This window comes from Antechinus flavipes, chromosome 3, assembly GCF_016432865.1.
Source record: "Antechinus flavipes isolate AdamAnt ecotype Samford, QLD, Australia chromosome 3, AdamAnt_v2, whole genome shotgun sequence".
NCBI lineage: Eukaryota > Metazoa > Chordata > Mammalia > Dasyuromorphia > Dasyuridae > Antechinus > Antechinus flavipes.
In genome coordinates, this window is record NC_067400.1 from 207456001 (window position 1) to 207477197 (window position 21197).

Sequence of the window (21197 nt, forward strand, 5' to 3'; positions counted from 1 at the left end):
ATAGTTCTGTTTTATCAGCATTGATGGGAAAAATCTCAGGAGCTTAATTAAAGGTATTTTGACCTAATAAACTGACATGATTATCATTGGTGTCCTATAATGGTGGATATTCAATTATTACTGATATTTTATTAAGAGGTTCCGGGGCATGTGAACAAAAAGATAGCAGATTAGACATGTTCTCCAATTTCTATGACTTCTCAAATCTCCCCAAAACAAAAATTGTATACCAAAGATTAAATAACTTCAGCTATTTCCACAAAGAATCCAAAAGAAGATAAAAAATATTCTATTAAGTATAAGGAAAACTTCACAATATTACTGAATTCATTACCTTTACATATATTAGCTACCCAACTGTAGAAAGCCAGTAAACTTACCAAACTTTCTAGTTGCTTTAAATGTATTAAAATCAGAGAAAACAATAAGGGAAAAGACTAACTTACTCCAGATTTTGCTGGAATACACAAATCACATTCAATCCATGTCTATTGGTACTCAGATGGATAGAAAAGGCTAAAATTTGAACAGTTTCATCACTAACAGATATACGATGTGAAGCTTTGATTTCACTGTGGGGAATTACTAATAAGAAACTTTCTCTATTTCTACCTCTATCTTATAATAATCTTATAGGTTGATGATATAGAGTTGAAATGTCTTGCTCAGGATCACACAGCCAGTATACATCAATCAGGGCTTGAAGTCAGATCTTAGCTCCAAAGTTAACTATATCTATTACTTTTACATTGCCTCATACCTGAGTGTCCAAACAATATTATTTGGCTTGTGGCATTTAAGGAAGATAAGAATAAAATAAAAAAATGAGGACACTGTCATGTAAAAACTGACCCCAAGCAAATTGTAAGATCAATACCAATACATAGCTATTTTATTTTTCAAAAATTGCTGTTAAAACAAGCAATAAGACGGTTACTTCTAACACAAAGAACAATAATACAAATATCTTAAGAACTGATGCAAAGATAATCACAACTTACCTTTTGTGTGCTATTTCATGGTTTACAAAAATTATTCTGATAATGACCTCATCTTTCTTGACATCTTAGAATAATTTTGGAAAGAAAGCTGTAGCTCATCTGTTTTCTTTTAAATCTTGGGAAACTCAAATGCAACCACACTGTTTGGAAAGTTAATTGGTGAGTACTAGAGCTGGCTCACACTAGGAGCACAGACAAAAGTTGGTGAGCTAGACTAATCTAAAGCAAATTAGCCTCCAAATCTAATGATAGATCATTTAAATCTATCATTAATTATGTCCATTCTTCCCATTAATCAAAAATCATATATAGACAATAGGAAAGTCCAACATCACCTCCTGGTCCATTGCCAGTCATCTTGACTTATGTCTTGGAGTTATACTCCAATAACTCTGGAGGAGAGAGTGAGGCTGATGACTTTTCACAGCTCTGCCTCATTTAAATCTAATTCAGATGCAAATCAAAACATCATCCTTATGATGGCATTGATCCTTTTTGAGAATGAAGGAAAACAACAATATAGGGAATAATTGAGTCAGTCATCAGGATAATTCAGATCATATAAACACTATTTCTTAAGTGGTTTAAGTAATTAACATAAAGATAAAAGTAACCTGGATGATTTTATTTCAATGACCCAATTATTATTATTTTTACTGTGGAATCAGCTGTGTTAAAGTATAAAGTCATGGGTGCCATGGAAATTACTTGGATTCCAATATCCTTCTTCCCCATCATAGGAGCAAAGGGTTAGCACAGACACACACAGATAATAAATAGATGGCAATAGAAACCTGAACTTGCAGATTCAGATTATTGCCTTCAGGAACAATGACTTAAATTTATACTGGTACTTTAAGGCTTAGAAAATGCTTTCCTCTCAACAACCCTATGAGGTAATCAATGTAAGTATTATTTTTCTCATTTATTTCTATTTATGATGCCTCTCATTTTATCTGGTTGCAGTTCAATGCCAACTGCTGGATATTATCCAAAGCAATCAGCTTCAGCCAGTCTCTGACCTCTTTTCTGTGATTCTGCAACATTAGTTCACTGAAAATATTAAGTAAGTATTTTAATATGGTAATATTTTACGTGATAAATATAGAAATGTACCTCTCTTCTATATAAAAACCTAGAATTAAGTCAATTTTTTTCTTGGACCTGAGATTTCACTGGCATAAAAAGTTCCCAGATAATGAAACTTTTTATATCAAAGCAAACTGTCAAGTATTCTACTAGTTAGAGTCTTAGGAAGTTGCTAAGTTGCACTGGGAGTTTAACTTGTCCACAGATACAGAGTCACTAATGTCAGAGGCAAAATTTGAAGCCATGGCTCTCTACCTTTTCTATGCCATACTACTGACTCACTTTTTAGGAAGATAAAATGCAAGAGCAAATTTTATAAATATAAAGACTTATCTAGACTCCACCTATGTTTTTAAATTGCTTCCTTCCTTCCTTCCTTCCTTCCTTCCTTCCTTCCTTCCTTCCTTCCTTCCTTCCTTCCTTCCTTCCTTCCTTCCTTCTTTCTTTCTTTCTTTCTTCTTTCTTTCTTTCTTTCTTTCTTTCTTCTTTCTTTCTTTCTTTCTTTCTTTCTTTCTTTCTTTCTTTCTTTCCTTCCTTTCTTTCTTTTTCTTTCTTTCCTTCCTTCCTTTCTCCTTTTCTCTTTTTCTTTCTTTCTTTCTTTTTCTTCCTTCCTTCCTTCCTTCCTTCCTTCCTTCCTTCCTTCCTTCCTTCCTTCCTTCCTCCCTTCCTTCTTCCTTCCTTCCTTCCTTCCATCCTTCCTCCTTTTCTTTTTCTTTCTTTCTTTTTTTTTTTTTTTTTTTTTCTTTCTTTCTTTTCTTTCTTCTTTCTTTCTTTCTTTCTTTCTTTCTTTCTTTCTTTCTTTCTTTCTTTCCTTCCTTCCTTCCTTCCTTCCTTCCTTCCTTCCTTCCTTCCTTCCTTCCTTCCTTCTTTCTTTCTTTCTTTCTTTCTTTCTTTCTTTTTCTTTCTTTCTTTTTCTTTCTTTCTTTCTTTCTTTCTTTTTCTTTCTTTCTTTCTTTCTTCTTTCTTCTTTCTTTCTTTCTTTTTCTTTCTTTCTTTCTTTCTTTCTTTCTTTCTCTTTCTTTCTTTCTCATTTTTTAGCTAAGCTTTCAAGATTGCTGAGGGTTCATATCCTCTTTACGTGATGAAATTGTTTTTTAAACTGAATTATTTTGAACAAAAATCTTTCTAAAATATGTTGTTTACCTTTCTGCCTTCTAAGTAAGAGAAAATCAAACTAACTCAGCCTTTTTTCTGACTTAGGATCATTATTATATACATCACTTAGTGTTATGTTGTGCAGTGACATCTCAATGTCCCCATCAAGTGTATAAAGCCATTTGTCCTTAAATTTAATGTCTTCTGGAGTCTTTACTTTGGTATTTATGTTTGCTTTTTATAGTATTTCTGCCCTTTTCCTTTATTTCCAGAATGGAAAGTTTTCCTATCACCAATGACTGCTCAGAGTAGCTAGCTATTCTAGCCAGTTCTATCCTGCTGTGGAAATTAGATAACTATAACCTCTTGACAGAGGATACCAATTCTTTCATGACCACTCCATCAAAGTTCTAAAAATGTACCAGAAAGATAATGATAAAGAAAACCCAAGCAAAATGCCAATAAGCTCCTCCATTCAGTCCAAAATTAAAAAAAAAAATAGAAGTTTGTGGAAGTTCTGGTCAAAGATAAGGCAAAGGCAAAGGAAACCAACCCTTTTAGCAGGTCTTTAAAGACAGAGGGATCTTGACCCTAGAATATAAGAGCATCAGCACCAATAACAAGAACCAACAGCGGTAGCTCATTGCATAGGGATACAGGGCCAAAAGTATACTCTCTTTTGGGGTCTCTAAAAGCCCTGAAGCAAGCACCCAGATAACCCCCAATGCAGTTCCAGCAGGATTCAGTGTAACTATAGCTCCCACATAGTCCACTATATAAATAAACAAAATAGGAAGCAAAAAAACAGGTTCAGCCCAATGTTCAGGTAATCTAGGTAACCCACCCAGAATCCTAAAGCTAAGCTCTCCAAACTTTAGATACTGACATTACCCAAATGAGAACCACAAGAGGACATAGGGCTGCCTTGGAGCCCAGACAATCTTGGTAGAAATTATGGATGATTGGATTAGCACATTGCCTAAGCAGTCCCAACATCAAGGAACCTTATAGGAGACTCGAAATCAATGATCCTAAAGAACTCATCTCAAAAGACAAGGGTACCACAGCAAATGAGTCCTAGTACCCAGAAGTCTTCCAGGGGGTCTGTGACCATAGATTTCTACATCTATCTGGGGTCTGTTAGGTCTGTAGTAAATGATGAACACAATCCTTGGTCGTTATTTGTTCAAGGAGAATAGCCAAAAGAAGGATTGTGGGCAAAATCCATATTGACCATCCAGGAGACAGACTCAGAAGCCAGGGATTCTAGCAGCGTTTGAGGCCTAGCTCTAGTCTCTTTATTTAGAATTATAATGGTATCAACATCAAGATTATATAATAGGGCTTACCCACCCACCCAAGAGTCTGACCAAAATCTCAATTCAGAAACTGAGATTGGAAATATGAGTAAAGAGAAGAAAGTACCTTCTTCCAAAGGAGGATAGAGAATTTTTTTTGGTCTTCTATGTGGTCATAATAAGTCTTCCAAAACAAAATGCAAGTTGTATCAAAGATAAAACAGAAAGCTTATATATCTTTGATATAATGAAAAACAGGATGGTTATGTCATAGTTAGTGACTGAAACTCTAGTTTCTCTGCAAGTTTGGAAAGCAGCAGGCCAAATGAGATTGCTACATTTTTGGCTTAAATGTTTTGAGATTAATTACTTTCATAATAAAAGCTTCCTCTAAAACATAATCCTGATTCCAGCTTTTTAACAGAAGCATCACATATCTGTTGGAATTGATTGCTCCATGTGATAATTATACATTTATATAATTTGTGTAAGACATTCATAGCTTGGATCATAAAAGCAATCTCTAAACACTTAAAAGAAAATGCTTTATTGGCTAATGAGAAAGAAAAGTGTACTTAATATATTCAAGGAATTACAAAGCAATGTATTAAGGATTCATTGATTACTAAACAAACTACCCCAACTCCCCACATGTCATAACATGTATTTTGCCTATATTCATTTACACAAAGCCTTTGTTTTAATTCTGCCCTCAAGAATTATTTATATACTGCAAACATATAACATTGATGTCTTGTGTTGTGAATGAGAGCAATAGAGTAGTTGATGTCCACATGGAAATCTATTCTCTATTTAGAACATGCCACCAATAAAATGTTGTCAAAATGATACATAAAAAATGTGGAATCACTAAAGAAAACAGCTTAAGGTCTTTATGGTTCTACCATAGCCTCAAATCCATGATCATCTCTTCTAAATAGAACTAAACTGGCCTTCAAAATTCAAGAGAAAGTTATACCAAAAACATTTTAGCAATCACTTGCTATATATGAATGCCATCAAATCAAATGATTCCTCCATCTTGTGAAATCTTTTCAAAACAATAGCATGAGAATGTCATTTGAACTCAATATATGTGAAATTTTTAATTATGCCAAGGAAAGAAAGAGACTGAATTTTTTGAATTTGAATCTAGATAGCAAATTGAAGCAATGAATGAACAAAGTGCCATTGAAAAATATCTTGGTTTCCTCCAGGTAGGATAAATTAAACAAAATATGAAGCTATCAAGGACAAAACTGTGGCTTTGTAAATCACAGGAGTTACTGGCATTCTAAGATCAAAGATCAATGAAAAGAATATGTTTAAAGAAATGAACACATATGCAACACCAATGTTAACATATAGTTTTGGAAATGTAAAATGGATCGTAATAGATTTAAAAATTACATTTTAAAAGATGCATTTATTCTCAATAAAACATCAGGGACAGCACTTTGAGACAGATTACATATTTGTTTAGAAAAAAGGAGAAATAATTAATAGATATTCTCAGAGAATATTATAAACCAGTGAAAAACTTCAAGAATTTCCTTTGGAACAAGCAGACATCACTTAAAGAATGGCAAGAGGTGTACACTATCAGTTTAGTTAAAAATCCCTCAAAGTGATCTACCTCTAGATGAAGGCTATGAAATGTCTAAGTGTAGAATCAAAAGCCCCTCCCTGGATAATAGCCACATAAACCCAAATTACAATTTGGAAAAAAGAAGTGTTGAATGGTAGAGTCCTATAGATTTGTTTATAAACATGAAAAATTATATGATGACAATTCAGAACCAGGATATATTCATAGAGTTTACACTTTTTGTGTGTGAAGAACTTTATTTTATTTTTTAAATTTATTTTTCCAATTACATGAAAAGACAATTTTCAACATTCATTTTTTGAAAGATTTTGAGTTCCAAATTATTTTCTCTTCCTCCCTCACCTCTCCCCCCGAAGATGACAAGCACTCTGATATAGGTTATAAATGTACAATCATGTAAAACATACTTCCACATTAGCCATATTGTGAAAGAAGAAAACAAAAAAAAAATGAAAAAAATCCCCCCCAATGAAAATAGTATTCTTTGTTCTGCCTTCATTATTTATCAGTTCTCTCTCTGGAGGTGAAGCGTATTTGTCTTGATCAGAATAGCTAAGCCTTTCAGAGTTGATCATCCAAACAAGATTGCCATCATTATGTACAATATGCTCCTGGTTCTACTCCATTCAGAATCAGTTAAGTCTTTTCAGGTTTTTTTTTTTTTTGAAATCTGCCTGCTGATTATTTCTTATAATATTCCATTACATTTATACACATGTTCAGCCATTTCTACAATTTTGGGAATCCCCTCAATTTTCAATTCTTTGTCACCACAAAAAAAGCTGCTATAGATATTTTTGTATGTATAGATCTTTTTCCTTTTTTATGATCTTTTTGGGATATAGACAGTGTAGTGGTATGCTACTGTGAAAAAGGGTATGCACAGTTTTATAGCCCTTTGAGTATAGTTCCAAATTGCTCTCCAGAATGATTGAATCAGTTCACAATGCCACCAAAATACATTAAGGTTCCAATTATCCCACATCTTCAACATGTGTCGTTTTCCTTTTCTGTCATATCTGATAGGTATGAGATGGCACTTCAAAGTTGTTTTAATTTGCTTTTTCTAATCAATAGTTATTTAGAGCATTTTTAATATGATTATAGATAGCTTTGATTTCTTCATCTACAAACTGCTTGTTTATATTCTTTGATCATTTATCAATCGGGAGTCCAAACTTTTTAATCAATGCACATTATACAAGGAGATTATAGAGAATTCTCTACCTATCATTTCAGAATGATAAAGTTCAGTAACTATCACATATCTAGAAAAATATGACCTGCTAACTAAAATTATTTATTAGATTCTTGCCAACTTTCATTAACTAAGAGGTTAGTTATCCCTGCATAATAAATATAGATCTCAAAATATCTAGGAGAATTCAGAAAAGAAACCATACTGGAACTGAATCATTATCACAGATTAAACTCTTGCAAACAATGGCCTAAACATAACATTAATGGATAGAAATTTAAGAATAATATTTAATTGGTGTTGCCATACAAGATATTCATATTCTCTAAGCTATATGGAATAGAAAGTTTCAATGCACCTACAGCAGAAGAAATCAAAATTATGTGGGGGGTAAAGGTCAACAGTTGGAGAAAGAAAGGAAGAAAAAAGAAAGAAAGAAAGGAAGGAAGGAAGGAAGGAAGGAAGGAAGGAAGAAAGAAAGAAAGAGAAAAAAGGAAGGAAGGAAGGAAGAAAGGAAGAGAGGGAGGGAGGGAGGAAGTGAGGAAAGGAGGAAGGAAGCAAGGAAGAAAAAAGAAAAAGCTAAGGCAATAGCTGAGTCATGTGGATTTATGTAATGAAATGAAAGAGTTTATTTTATGTAATGGAATGAAAGAGTTTAGGGTAGCAATAAAAACTATGCCATTGCAACCAGAAATTATAGATAGGTATGCTTAAGATGTCCAGACTTATTGAGCAATTCAGGTTGTGTAACAAAACAGTAGAAATGGCAACATATACACTGAAAATTGCAAAAAAAAAAAAAAAAAATAGCACCTACTAGATGACTATAAAGATAAAATTCAACTGGCAAGAATTTTGCACTGGACATTTGCTATCTACAAACTAACAGATGGCAAGTCTCTGTGTTACAAATTAGAAACAAAAACAAAACTCTAAATATCCCTGAGAATTCAATAAATAGTTTTTACTGAAACCAGAGCATCATTACAGACAAAAATGTTTTCTACAACTTTCTGGGAACAATATTGGCCCCCCCAAAGTTCTTAACAAATGTTGCCATACTAAATATTCATAATCCTCAAACTACATCATATGAAAAGCTCTCAAAAACAGACACAAAATGAGAAAAAAAAAAAAGATCCATATCATGTGGAATCAGATGAGTCTAAATGCTTATCTCTATCCTGTTTGCTACTGTAGATGTTCTGAGATGTTTTCAATAAGTCTACAGAAGGTGATTCTGCATCTTCTATGGTATAATTTAATACAAATACAAAAATGTAAGTATGTGAATACAAAAATCTTTAATTTTCTTAAACTATAAAGAGCAGTAATTTTCTTCACCCAGACAAGACATGACCCAATGTTGAACACAAAAGAACAACAATAGGAAAGTAGGTCTTCAAATCACTTTCTAAACTTTATGAAATATAGAGAATGAAAATAAAAATAGCAAGAAAAAACTTGAAAACAAAATAACATAATCCCCAATTAATATAGATATATTTTAACTCTAACAAACCAACTTTTAGTTTTTTATGTACAAATATATTCATTTTTTATAGTAAATATATCTTTCATGTTGTCAGGTCATATAGATTTTGAGGATTCTCAGGTTTGCAGATATAGCCTATCAGGTATGTCTACTTGGCACTAAACTTGTTTCCAATTTATTTAACCAGTTAAGTTGGGATTTATCAGACAAGATGCATGTTGTCATGTGAGTTTTTAAGTTTTTAAAGTAGAATTAATGATCTAATAATGAGTTGATTATTTTGTGATTTATTCAACTATGCATTTTATTTCACTTATATAAACAAAAGTTACTATCCCAATACATATAATTTCTGACCTTAAGAAAAATTCTATAGATGTTTCTCTTTAGTCAAATAATCTGAATCTAAATGAAAGGAGGAGGGCTTTTGTACTCTGATTGCAACTTTAATATTAAGTCTTTTCAAGATTTTGATATAATTCTTTGGTTAAAAAAACATGATTATAACTTTTCATAAAAGTTATAAGACTTTATAAGTTATTAAATTTAAAGCTTATAAAAGTTAACTTAAAACAACATTAAGTTCTTTAATTCAAAGTAATAAGACTATAACTTTTGGGGAAATAGGAACTAGAGGGTTGTATGAATGAAAGATACTCCCATGACCCTTCCCTAATGTTTAAAGTGTCATTTGAAAAGTGATGAAATGTTTTGAATTTCTTGCAATATAGATTAGTTTTTAATGTTTTAAAATGGTTGTTATATATTTACAATGATTGGGAATGAGATAATCTTTTTAATGGGAGAAATTCACTGAACTGTGTTTCCTTTTTTATTAAAGCTTTTTATTTTTCAAAACATATGCATGGATAATTCTTCAACATTAACCCTTGGGGAAAAAAATTTTTCCAATTTTCTCCCTCTTTCTCTACCCCTTCCCCTAGATGACAAGTAGTCCAATTTATGTTAAACATGGTAGAAATGTATATTAAATCCAATATATGCATGCATATTTATATAATTATCTTGCTACACAAGAAAAATCAAATCAAACCAGAAAAAAATGAGAAAGAAAATGAAATGCAAGCAAACAACAAAAAAAAAATAAAAATGTTATGTTATGAACCACATTCAGTTCCCAAAGTCCTTTCTTTGGATATAGATGGCTCTCTTCATTACAAGATCATTGGAACTGGTCTGAATCATCTCATTGTTGAAGAAACCCATATTCATCAGAATTGACCATCATATAATCTTGTTTTTGCTGTGTACAATGATCTCCTGGTTCTCCTCATTTCACTTAGCACCATGAACTATATTTCCAAGGGAACTATGAGACAAAATCAAGATGGCAGAGTAAGTGGTTACAACTCAGCTTAGCTCCCCTACAACCTTTTTGCAATGATATAGAAAGTATATAAAATCTAATTATGATAAAGGAAAGTCAAGAGCAGATCACAGTGAGTCATGTTTTCCAGTATATTACCGCTTAAGAAGATAAAAAGATCTGCTAACCCCATGGTGAGAGGTAGCCAGGAACATACCACAACAGTGGCAATTGGGCAGTAGGCAGAAATGATAGCAGGCTGTGACAGAAGCTGTAGTAGTAGCAGCAGGAACAGCAGCAAGGAACAGCAGCAAAGAACAGCTCAGTGCACAGAGACAGTAAAAGGGCACTAAATTCTTGGGCAAGAAGACATCCCAGAGGATGTCTTCATGAAGAACAAGAACAAGGGCCAACTGATTGTTTTTTCATCCATTAACCAATTGCTGATCATAGTTCTGGGGTGGAGAGGGATGATTATGACCCCTGTCTTGGTCATGATAGGGGTAGAGCCCATACGCATGTTCCAGAAACATACCTTTGGTTCTCACCAAAGAACAGAGTGGATACTCAATTAGTTCTAACTTTTGGCCAGGGACAGAAGTCTGCAGCAGAATAAACCAGGTCAGAAGATCAAATCTAAAGGGGAGTAAGTAGTTCAGTTGCTCTTAACCTGCAGAACCTCTCAGTGGGCTAACTATGACTAAGTCTAGAGCAGTTTATGGAAACTTAGTCACATATAAGTGAGCAGAACCATACTGGGTCAGAAATTTGCAGAACAAAAACCAGAAAGGCATTGAACATACCTCTCACTGAATCACACTATTTTGGAAGCATCAAAAACCTATAGACCTCCAGATTAAGCTATGAAAGTAGAAGAAAGACATAAAAAACAAGCTCAGTCCAGGTTAGCTCCCACCCTTTCCAAAGTAAGCAGGGCTCAACATTAAAGTTTAGAATTGAGCAATAAGATGGAAAAATTAGAAAACAAAACAACAAATCAGAAAACAAAACTAACTACAGAAAACTACTGTGATAAGGAAGCTCAAGACACAAACATAGAAGGAAACAAAAATAGAAAGAAACAATGACTTGAAGACATCTATAAAGAAAAATACAGATTATATACAAACCCAACATAACCCAAGCTTATCTTCTTAAGCTTCTAATTCCTAGAAGAGTTTGAGGAAGAGAAAAGACTTTAAAAATCAAATAAGAACATTAGAGGAAGAATTGGGGAAAAAATGGGAACTATATGGGAAAAATGTGAAAAGAGAATTAATAGCTTGTTGAAAGACAAAACTACTGAAGAATAAAAATTTTTAAAAATCATTTGGCCAAATAGTAAAAGAACATAGGATCTTAATGAAGAAAATAACTCCTTAAAAATTAAAACTGGCCAAATGGAAACTAGTGACTCATATAATCTTATAATGAGTCATCAAGAAACAATAAAATAAAATAAAAAATATGAAAAAAGAAGAAAATGTTAAATATCTCATAGGAAAGACAAATGACCTGGAAAATAGATTGACGAGAGAAGATTTAAGAATCATTAGACTATTTGAAACCCATGAACAAGAAAGGACCTTAATATCGTATTTCAAGAAATTATAAATGGAAAAAAAAACCACTAGATATCCTAGAACTAGAAGGAAAAGTAAAAATGGAAAGAATCTACCAGTCACATCCTGAAAGAAACCTTAAAATAAACTCCAAGGAATACTATGATTAAACTTCAGAATTCCCAGGAAGTGGAAAAAAGATTGAAACTAGCCAGAAAGAAGTGATTCAAATACCCAGAGGTACAATCAGGATCATATTACATTTATCAGCTCAACTATAAAGAAACAGAAGGCTTGAAACATGATATTCTGGAAGGCAAAGGAGCAAGGATTACAACCAAGGATTGATTAACTATGCAACAAAACTGTGCACAATACTACAGTGGACAAAATGGGTATTTTAGGAAATAAAAGATTTTCCAGCATTCTTGGTGAAAAGACCAGAGCTGATTAGAAAACCTGACATTCAAATACTAGGCTCAAGAGAAACATTAAAAAAAATATATATGAGTTACTAATCACAAGGGCATAAATGACTAAACAAAGTCAAATTGTTTATATTTCTTTTTTCATTATTAAATATTTTATCTTCCCCCAGTTATATGTCAAGAAAATTTTTAGCATTTATTTTAAAAAAATATTTTGAGTTCCAAATCCCTTCCTTCCCCTCTTCCAAAGATAGTAGGCAGTTTGATATAATTTATATAATGTTATAATGTAGATTTCCATATTAGTCACAATTACAAAAGAAATCTTAAAAGGAGAAGAAAAACATGAGAAAGAATAAGGTAAATGAAAAAATATTCTTCAATCTGCATTAAGTTCTTTATCTGGATATGGATATCATTTTCCTTCATGAATCCCTTGTATTTGTCTTAGATTATTGTGTTGTTGAGGAAAGCTGAGTCATTCATAGTTGATCATCATACACTGTTGCCAATGTTATGTACAATGTTTTCCTGGCTCTGCTCATTTCATTTTGCATCACTTCATACAAGTCTTTCCAGGTTTTTACTGAAATCTGCCTATTCATTGTTTCTTATTGCACAGTAGTATTTCATTATATTCATATACCACAGCTTGTTTAGCTATTCCCTTAATTTCCAATTCTTTGCTACCATAAAAAAGACAGCTATGAATATTTTTGCAAATGTACATACTTTTCTTTTATGATCCAAATAGTATACATTTCAATATGGGAAGATAATACATGAAACTTTATCATCATTAGAGCTGTTAGAGTATGTAAAGGATGTGGGTGTTATTCTATTATATTAAGATAATCTCAAAAGAAGAATAGAAAAGAAAAAAAAAGAAGGATTGGAAAGAATAGGGAAAATTATCTCACTTAAATGGGATGTACAAGAATGAGATTATGTAATGAAAGGGAAGATGAGGATAAAGTGGACAACGTTTGAATTTTATTTTCATCTACCTAGTTCAAGGAAAGAAGAATATAAATACACACAGGTAGGCACAGAAATTTATCTTATCTAGTAAGGAAGTAGAAAGGGATTCAGAAAAAGGGAGCAGGCAATATGAAGGTAAATATATTAAGGGAGGCAGTTGTAGATTAAGAAAAGTCTATAAAGTATGATAGTGACATCAAGCGTCATTTCTTGAATGATGGCAAACCTTTGGTACATAAAAGGCTGGGGAATTTGTATTCCCAGGACTGAGGCAACAGGAAATATGCCAACCATATTTAGGTTACAGAGGCACCTCAAATGCCAAAAGTTATCAGTGCACAGAAAACTGTAACTGCTACACCAGAGGAAATGAACAATGGATTTTAATTGTTGTGCCAAAAAAGTCAGCTTTTCAGTCTGCTATTGGGCTGTTTTCTTAGAACTTTCTTTAAGTGGGATGGTTTCTCCCTCTCTATTTTTATGTTAAAAAGACGAACGTGTTGTTGGGAGCTGAAGCTAGTACTCTCAGAGACATATGAGATTTGGTGGCCGTCATTTGGTCATGGGTACCAGTAACAGTTATAACTGAATCAATTCCTTGTTAATATCCTGCTATTCTAAGTAAATACTTGATTTAAATCTGTGTTATCAGACTTAGGCTTGTGTAGGAATATACATTGATAGAAAGTTGGAATTCTGAATTTGAATTTGCTATTACCCCAATAACATTACAAAATTGAGAGCAGTTAAGGAGAAGGCAATGTCAAGAAGGCCTTAGACTACATTACTTTTCATGGGAGAACAGAAAGGAACTTGTAGCACAATTTTTTGGAAAACTTCCAGATTCAAATAGAAAGAAGAAAGTCTTCTGAAAGCAAAACTGGGGGAGTGGGCAGAAAGAAATTTCATAACTGCTTTTTCTTTCTTTCCTTTTCTTTTTTTTTTTTTTTTTAATAATGAAACACTCAAATTGGTTGGCTTTTATTTGCCGTAACTTCCATTTGCAACACACAATTACACTAGTAATTAAATGCCCCTTTGTGGCTTTCATTCAGATTGAATCTAAGATTCATGTTTGGGTCGATTCTAATTTTATCCCAACCAATTCATATGCCCTCAACACTGAATTGTTTATATTTTGTTTTCTCATAGATCCTAGTGAAAGCTGTTGTTTTCACTAGATCTGGGCATTTTCTGAGCTTACTTTAAATTCTGGATTTTATGTCATGCTATAAAGATCAAACTCGCTTGCACCTATTTGTCTACATAAGAACTGTATTTTTTTCCACTCTGACCTTAGCTATGGAGTCTAAAATGGCTCACTGAAGTTTAGTGGCAGAATAAAACATGATAAATTTGATACCAAACAGCCTCTGTGAAGACCCTGCCCCTCTGAAAATGATGTTATTTCCTGACAATCATGGGGCCATATTTTCTTTCCCTGTAGTCATATACAAGAGCACCATGAGTATTCCTGCCAATAATTCCAGGAGAACCACCCACTACTTTTCTCTTTGACATATATAGCTATATCTAGATACTTAAATCTATAATATATATATATATACACATATGTATATATGTGTATATATATATATGCATATATGTATAGATGGATGGACGGATGGATAGATGGATGGACAAGTAAATAGTACACATTCCGGTTATTTTAACCAGCTTGTGTATCATGTTTCACAAACTGCCATGGAATGACCGTTTCAACGACGATTTCTGTATTTATATGGAGTCTTTCACTTACAGCTGTTAATTGGAATCTTTTTCACAGAAACGAAAGGATTTGAAACAGAAGAGGGCGCCTCTGCTCTAGTGAACAGCATGAATTGCAAACGCAATTCCTTACGCAGGAAGAAGCTTTCAGTCCTTTATATTTTGCTTGTGTTTCTGTTTCTTTGGTTACGGAGCGGGTAACGAGGGACAAAACATTCCAGCATTACTACCTAATGCCCTCGCCCCGTCTCGGCTCTGCATCTCAGAGCTGGGTGACCTCATTATTGCAGAGGCAGGTTAAAAGAAGCGGTCATACATGGGCTGTGTAGCTCGTGGGAGCCTGGGCTGCAGCACTGCAGAGAAAGGATGGATACCTGAGCAGCCGGCCCCGCCCTTTGCCTGCCAACAATGTCTGCCTTCCGTGCTGCGAGCTTTTGAGAGGAAGGATGCAACGTGGTGCTCCCTGTGGGCTGTGGTCCCCTGCAGCATGGGAAAACACACAGGAAGAGATAATCAAGGTGTGGGTGGCTAGGGAGAGGGTGGAATTCATTCTTTCAGCCTCCCAGGTGTTTTGTGCAACTTCTTTGTCGCAGTCTGACACTGTTCTTTGCTGCTTGTGTGCAAGTGTGAAGGTGGCGCTTTGTACATGGAGGTCATAAGGAAGATGGGTGGAGAAGCATCTGTGGGGAAATCTGTGGCAGAATGCAGCCCACATGATCTCTTGGAGAGAGTAATTCTTGTAGCTGAGAAATATAGGCAGGGAGCCCAGTAACCAATGAGAAGGGCAAAGAGAGGGAGAGACTGAGAATCAGACAGACATAAGAGAGAGAAATGAGACAGAGGGAGAGTTGGATGGAGAAAGGAGAAGAGGGAGAGACAGTCAGGGATGAGAGGAGATGAAAAGTGACAGGAGACAAAGAGTGGAAAGAGAAGCAGACTGAGGAATAAAGACAAATAGCAAAAGGAGAGACAGAGTAGAGAAAAACATGATAAAAGAGAGAAAAAGATAAAGAAGGAGGACAGACAGAGGCAGCCACAAGACAGAAAGGAATAAAGGCATGGTGAAAAGAGAGACAAAGAAGAGACAAATGAAAAAAGACAAGAGACAAAGACAGAGAGACAGAAGAAAGAAAGAGGCAAACAAAAACCAGAGAAATGAAGACGGATTCAAAAGAGATGAGGAGAGACAAGGCAAAGATACAGAGAGGAAAGACAGATACAAGGCAAAGAGAAGAGAGATTATTGTAGAGAGACAGACGAATGAATACAGAGAGAGAGAGAGAGAGAGAGAGAGAGAGAGAGAGAGAGAGAGAGAGAGAGACAGAGAGAGAGAGAGAGAGACAGAGAGAGAGACAGAGAGACAGAGAGAGAGAGAAAGAGAGAGAGAGAGAGAGAGAGAGAGAGAGAGAGAGAGAGAGAGAGAGAGAGAGAGAGAGAGAGAGAATTTTCGCATCAAAACCAAATGATTCTAAACACATTTCAGGAAATCTTCTTTTAAAGAGATATTTGTCCTTAGAAATAGGCCAGTTTTCTCCAAAGTACTTACTCCCTTCCTCCAATTCTGCTCACTTTTGTAAGCTATTGTCATTTTGTTCAATTTGTTCTGTTGGCAGTATGCCTGCCCCTTCGTCTCCTCCCACCCACATCCAACCCTCTATTCCCCTCCCTCTTTTGCCCCTAGGATAACTAAATAATATCCATATAAGGCAGCAGGTTCCTGATTGTCATCATATGTATGGTCATGACTGGATTTTATATCAGCAAACCAAGTAAGCAGAAAAAAACAGCAACAACAACAAAACCCCACAACCCTCTTAGCAAAGATTGTGCTTTTCTGCCCAGAGAAAGGTGAGGACTGCTTTGGTAATTGAGTACTAACTAACAAGTTGAAGGGGGAAGAATTTTTGGCTTCAATTCCTTTCACCTTTTAGGTTCAGTGACTATATCAGCAAATCAAAGCTGCCTGTTCACTATAGTTCATTAGGATTCCTTCTGGAGAAAAATGTAAGAAATGCATTCCACGCTCCATTTCTACCCTCAGAATTCTTCATGGTCACTTTCTTAAAGTGACATCATCCTTTCCCTCAAGATCATAGTCTAAATATTCTGTCACCTGCTACAATACATGCCCCCAAAGTCCTTAACTTTGGAAATAGATCCCAAAGGTGTCTGACACTTAGAAATGAAAACATTTTTATAAAACTACTAAAAATAATGCCTGTAAAGAAAAGTATCAAGTAATTCAGAGGATCTGAGAAAGAATGGGGAGAAGAGGTAAAGAGGAAAAGAAAGGGTGTAGCTGTTATTTAGGTTAGTGAAAGGATTGAATAGCACAAGGCTGTGAGCCATCAATAAATACTTGTTGACTAATTTGAGGTATGTAGGGTGAAACTTGATAATTCATTGGATGGTTTTCAAACCACAACTCAGGTGGATTATGGGCTCCAGTAGTATTATAGTATTTCTCTCTCTCTCTCTCTCTCTCTCCTCTTCTCATGGAACCCCTTCTCTCTTTGGCTTTACCTTTACCTATACCTTAAAAGAATTCTTGTGGACAAGAAGGCAGTGTATTAGCAGGAACAAGGTTCATAAAGATAAACAATTCCATTCTCATTTCTGTGCCTTTTGCTTATACTTCATTTCCCCTAACTGATTATACTACCATTCCTTTACATTTTTTTTCTGGAATATCTATTATCCATGGTCATTTTGGGGGATAAAACATCTGGTAGAGAAGTGGTATCAAACTCAAATATAAACAAATCCTGCAGGGTTTTGCACAATTTGACTTAGAAAACTACAGATTAACATTATCTATGTCATAATGTATTTTTATTTGTTTTGTTTAACATTTTCTAATTACATTTTAATCTAGTTTGGACTGCATTCCAGGGTAGCTTCAGGAAATGGCAGAGAGTTTGACATCTCTGGTGTTACCATAAGTCTCATATCCCATCAACCTTTGGTCATCTTACTGTAGCTTCATCTTTTTTTGGAACAAGTCCATGGTATGTCTGTCATCTTCGGTCCTCCAGTGCTTTGACAATGTGCTCCTCATGGTTTCACAACTCCAACCTGAGGTAGTGAGCTTCCCTGTTAGCCTGTTTCTTGGTCCAGAGATTTGTCATGTCTGAACCAAATTATTTGTCTCTTCCTCATTTGTTGTTGCCACTGTTCCCAGATCCTATTTTCTAATACTTACTTCCTTCTTTTTTTTCTTATATCTAATCTGCATATAGTACAGACCACAAAAGTATGTTTTATATGCATAATTCACAGGGAAAAAGAGGATATACAAATTCAGAAATAACTAAGCAAGATAAGTATATATGGAAGAAGTCTATTTGGTCTTGGATGGAAGACCACTTAAGTCTTCTGATCCAATTCCTAACCAAGATTGCCTAGATCTAGCTTACACTAAGAGCTAGTAATCACAGTATTCATTTCTCTTTTGGTCCCAAAGGAAAATTGAATTTTTATTTCAGAACACACCCAAGTTGAATCAAGGATTTTTCCATCTATGCCTTCTAGATTGAGCTCAATTAGTTTATTATTCCAATCACAAACTCACTTTCAATTGATCAGGAAGTCTCCTTATGACACAGCTAACTTGTAGTTCTTCACCCATATTATTAGTGCATAATCATTTCTCTTACTAGGACTATCCTATCTTTCCTTCTAAGGGAAAAATAAGAAAACACACAAAAGATAGTGTCCCTGAATCATCAAAAAAAGATCAGCACTCGATGCCATGTAGATTGATCCCAATGTTCACAAATGACACTCTTTTCCTTACAAGATATTTTTTCCTTACCACTAAATCACAAATTCTTTGAGAGTAGGATGTCGTTTCTATAGTGTGTTTATAGTGGTTAGAACAATATCTTGTATATCAGTGGTGTCAAGGTCAAATAGAAATGGAGTGCCTATGGGCTGCATATTTACTTAGAAAACTACATGTTAACATTATTTATATTCTATTGTACTTTATTTTGCTAAATATTTCCCAATTACATTTTAACCTGGTTGGGAATTTTATGGGCAATGCAGCTTTCAGGCTGCACATTTGAAAACTCTTTTGTACATAATTTATACTCTCTGAATACTTATAGAAAGTCAAAAAGCAGGCAGAAAGGAAAGAATGTTTGCAGAGAAAATACATCTTCTATTAAAGAACATATATCTTAGTTTGATTATTTACATATGTACATAAATATATAAAAAGAGGAGGAAGAAAGAGATCATCCTGATCAAAATGATGTGAAAGGTGCAATTAAGTGCACCTTAGGCTTTTTGATAGGCTTGCTGCATGGGAGCGTATGTGAATATTAGAAAGTCATAGTCATTTGTAATCCTGACCCTGTACATTCCTAAGCCCATTCAAATGGATCCTATCAGCATTTCTCAAATGCTTTCCTCTCTTAGTATAACTTAATTCCCTGTAAATCTCAGGGAAACATCATATGAGATAGGTTATTTAGAAAATTGGCATTTTGTGCTAAGTTGCCTATTCCTCTAATACATGAAATAATTATGTATCCTAGGTCAAGAAGAATCTGACAAACTGGAACCTTGTAAGTATGATAGGAGAGGGAACATTTTTAAAGGATGGTAAGAGGCAGCTATATAGTGCAGCAGATACAGCACTGAGTTTGGAGTCAGGAAGAGCTGAGTTCAAATCTGGAATCAGACACTAGTTGTATCACCCTGCACAAATCACTTAACCCCATTTGCTTCAGTTTACTCTTTTGTAAACTGAGCTGAAGAAGGAAACGGCAAACCATTTTAGCATCTTTGCTGGGAGGAAAAAAAAAACTTCAAATGAGGTCATGAAGAATTGGATATGATTGGATATGATATGGGACAACCATAGTTCAGAGAGAAGAAAAAAGTAAATAATTTCAAACCAATGTATCACATATAAAAGAAGGAAATCATAGAGGGCATGGTACTAGGGTATGGCTGAGAGTCTTGGGGCTTAGTCTCCACATTGCCAATATCTTTGCTATAAGATTTTGGACAAGTTATTTAATTTTTTTGGTGGTCCTAGTCCCTTCATTTAAAAAAAGAAGTGTTTAGACTATATTATATTTAAAGGGATCTACAAGTGCTCTATGGATTTTTAAATGACTGCTGGCTAATAGAAATTTGTTTTCAAAGTAGGTTTCTCTCTATACTTCTACCTCTCATCAGCTCATCACCATTGGTCAGGCAAACTCAAAACAAAACAAGACTTAGACATGATGGAAAAAAAAAATGAAGGTAGATACTTATTCATTGTCAAAGGGGAAAGGCATAATAAACAATTTACATAGTACCTACTATGTTCCAGGCACTGTGCTAAATGCTTTGTAAATGTTATCCCCTTTTATCCTCATAACAATCCTGGGAGGTAAAGACTATTAATAGCCCTATTTTACAATTGAGGAAACTGAAGCAGTCAGAGGTCATGAATTACCCAGGAACACACAGCTAATAATTGTCTGAGGCTGAAATTGAAATCACATTTTCCTGACTCCAAAATCTATGCTCTATGCACCCAGATGCCTCAGAGTCTTCAGAAAGTTTCTGCAGTGTTCAAAGATCCATTTTGCTGTGAGAAAGGGATCTTTATTTACACAGAATATTTTGCTCAATTTTGCACAGTAAGAAACAGAGAGTAGTTTTTGGAGTAGTGACCCTTTAATGAATGTTAAATAATGATAACAAAGTTCCTATGTATCATTTCAGGGTTATCAGAGACCTAGCTTGATATTGAGATCTGACCTCAGAATTATGAGGAGGTGGATTCAAGTCCTGCTTTGGATATATACTGACTGGGGGAAATTGGACATATCACTTACCTTTCAGTGTCCCCATGAAGTTCTCAAAAGCGAAATTATAGAACAGCATTATTAGAGAGAGTCACTAAGAATTCCAATGAAATTACATTTCTAGATTCCCCTCAAAATTCAGACATGATTAAATGTCTAAAGTTCTGAAAATGATTACAGAAGCAGGAATGGTATCTTGGAATGAGCATTAGACTTGTGCTTGGAAGACTGGAGTTTAAATCCTCCTGTGGCTCAGAAGTCAAAAACCTGGGTTCAGATCTTTCCTCTCACATTTCTAGATCTCAGTTTCCTCCTTTATAAAACGAGGAATAAATCAGAAAGGCTCTGAGATCCCTTCCATCTCTAGATTTATGTTCCCTTCTGACTGTATGATCTCGGACAGATCATTCTTCCTCATTCTGCCTTATCTTTGTCTTCTGTGAAATGAAGCAGACAGTCTTTAATGCTGTTTTTTGGTCATTTTTTCAGTCCTGTTTGACTCTTTGTTTTTTTGTGGGCACCATCTACAATGATGACTCTTAGCTATGGCTTCTATTCAAATAAAGTCATGAC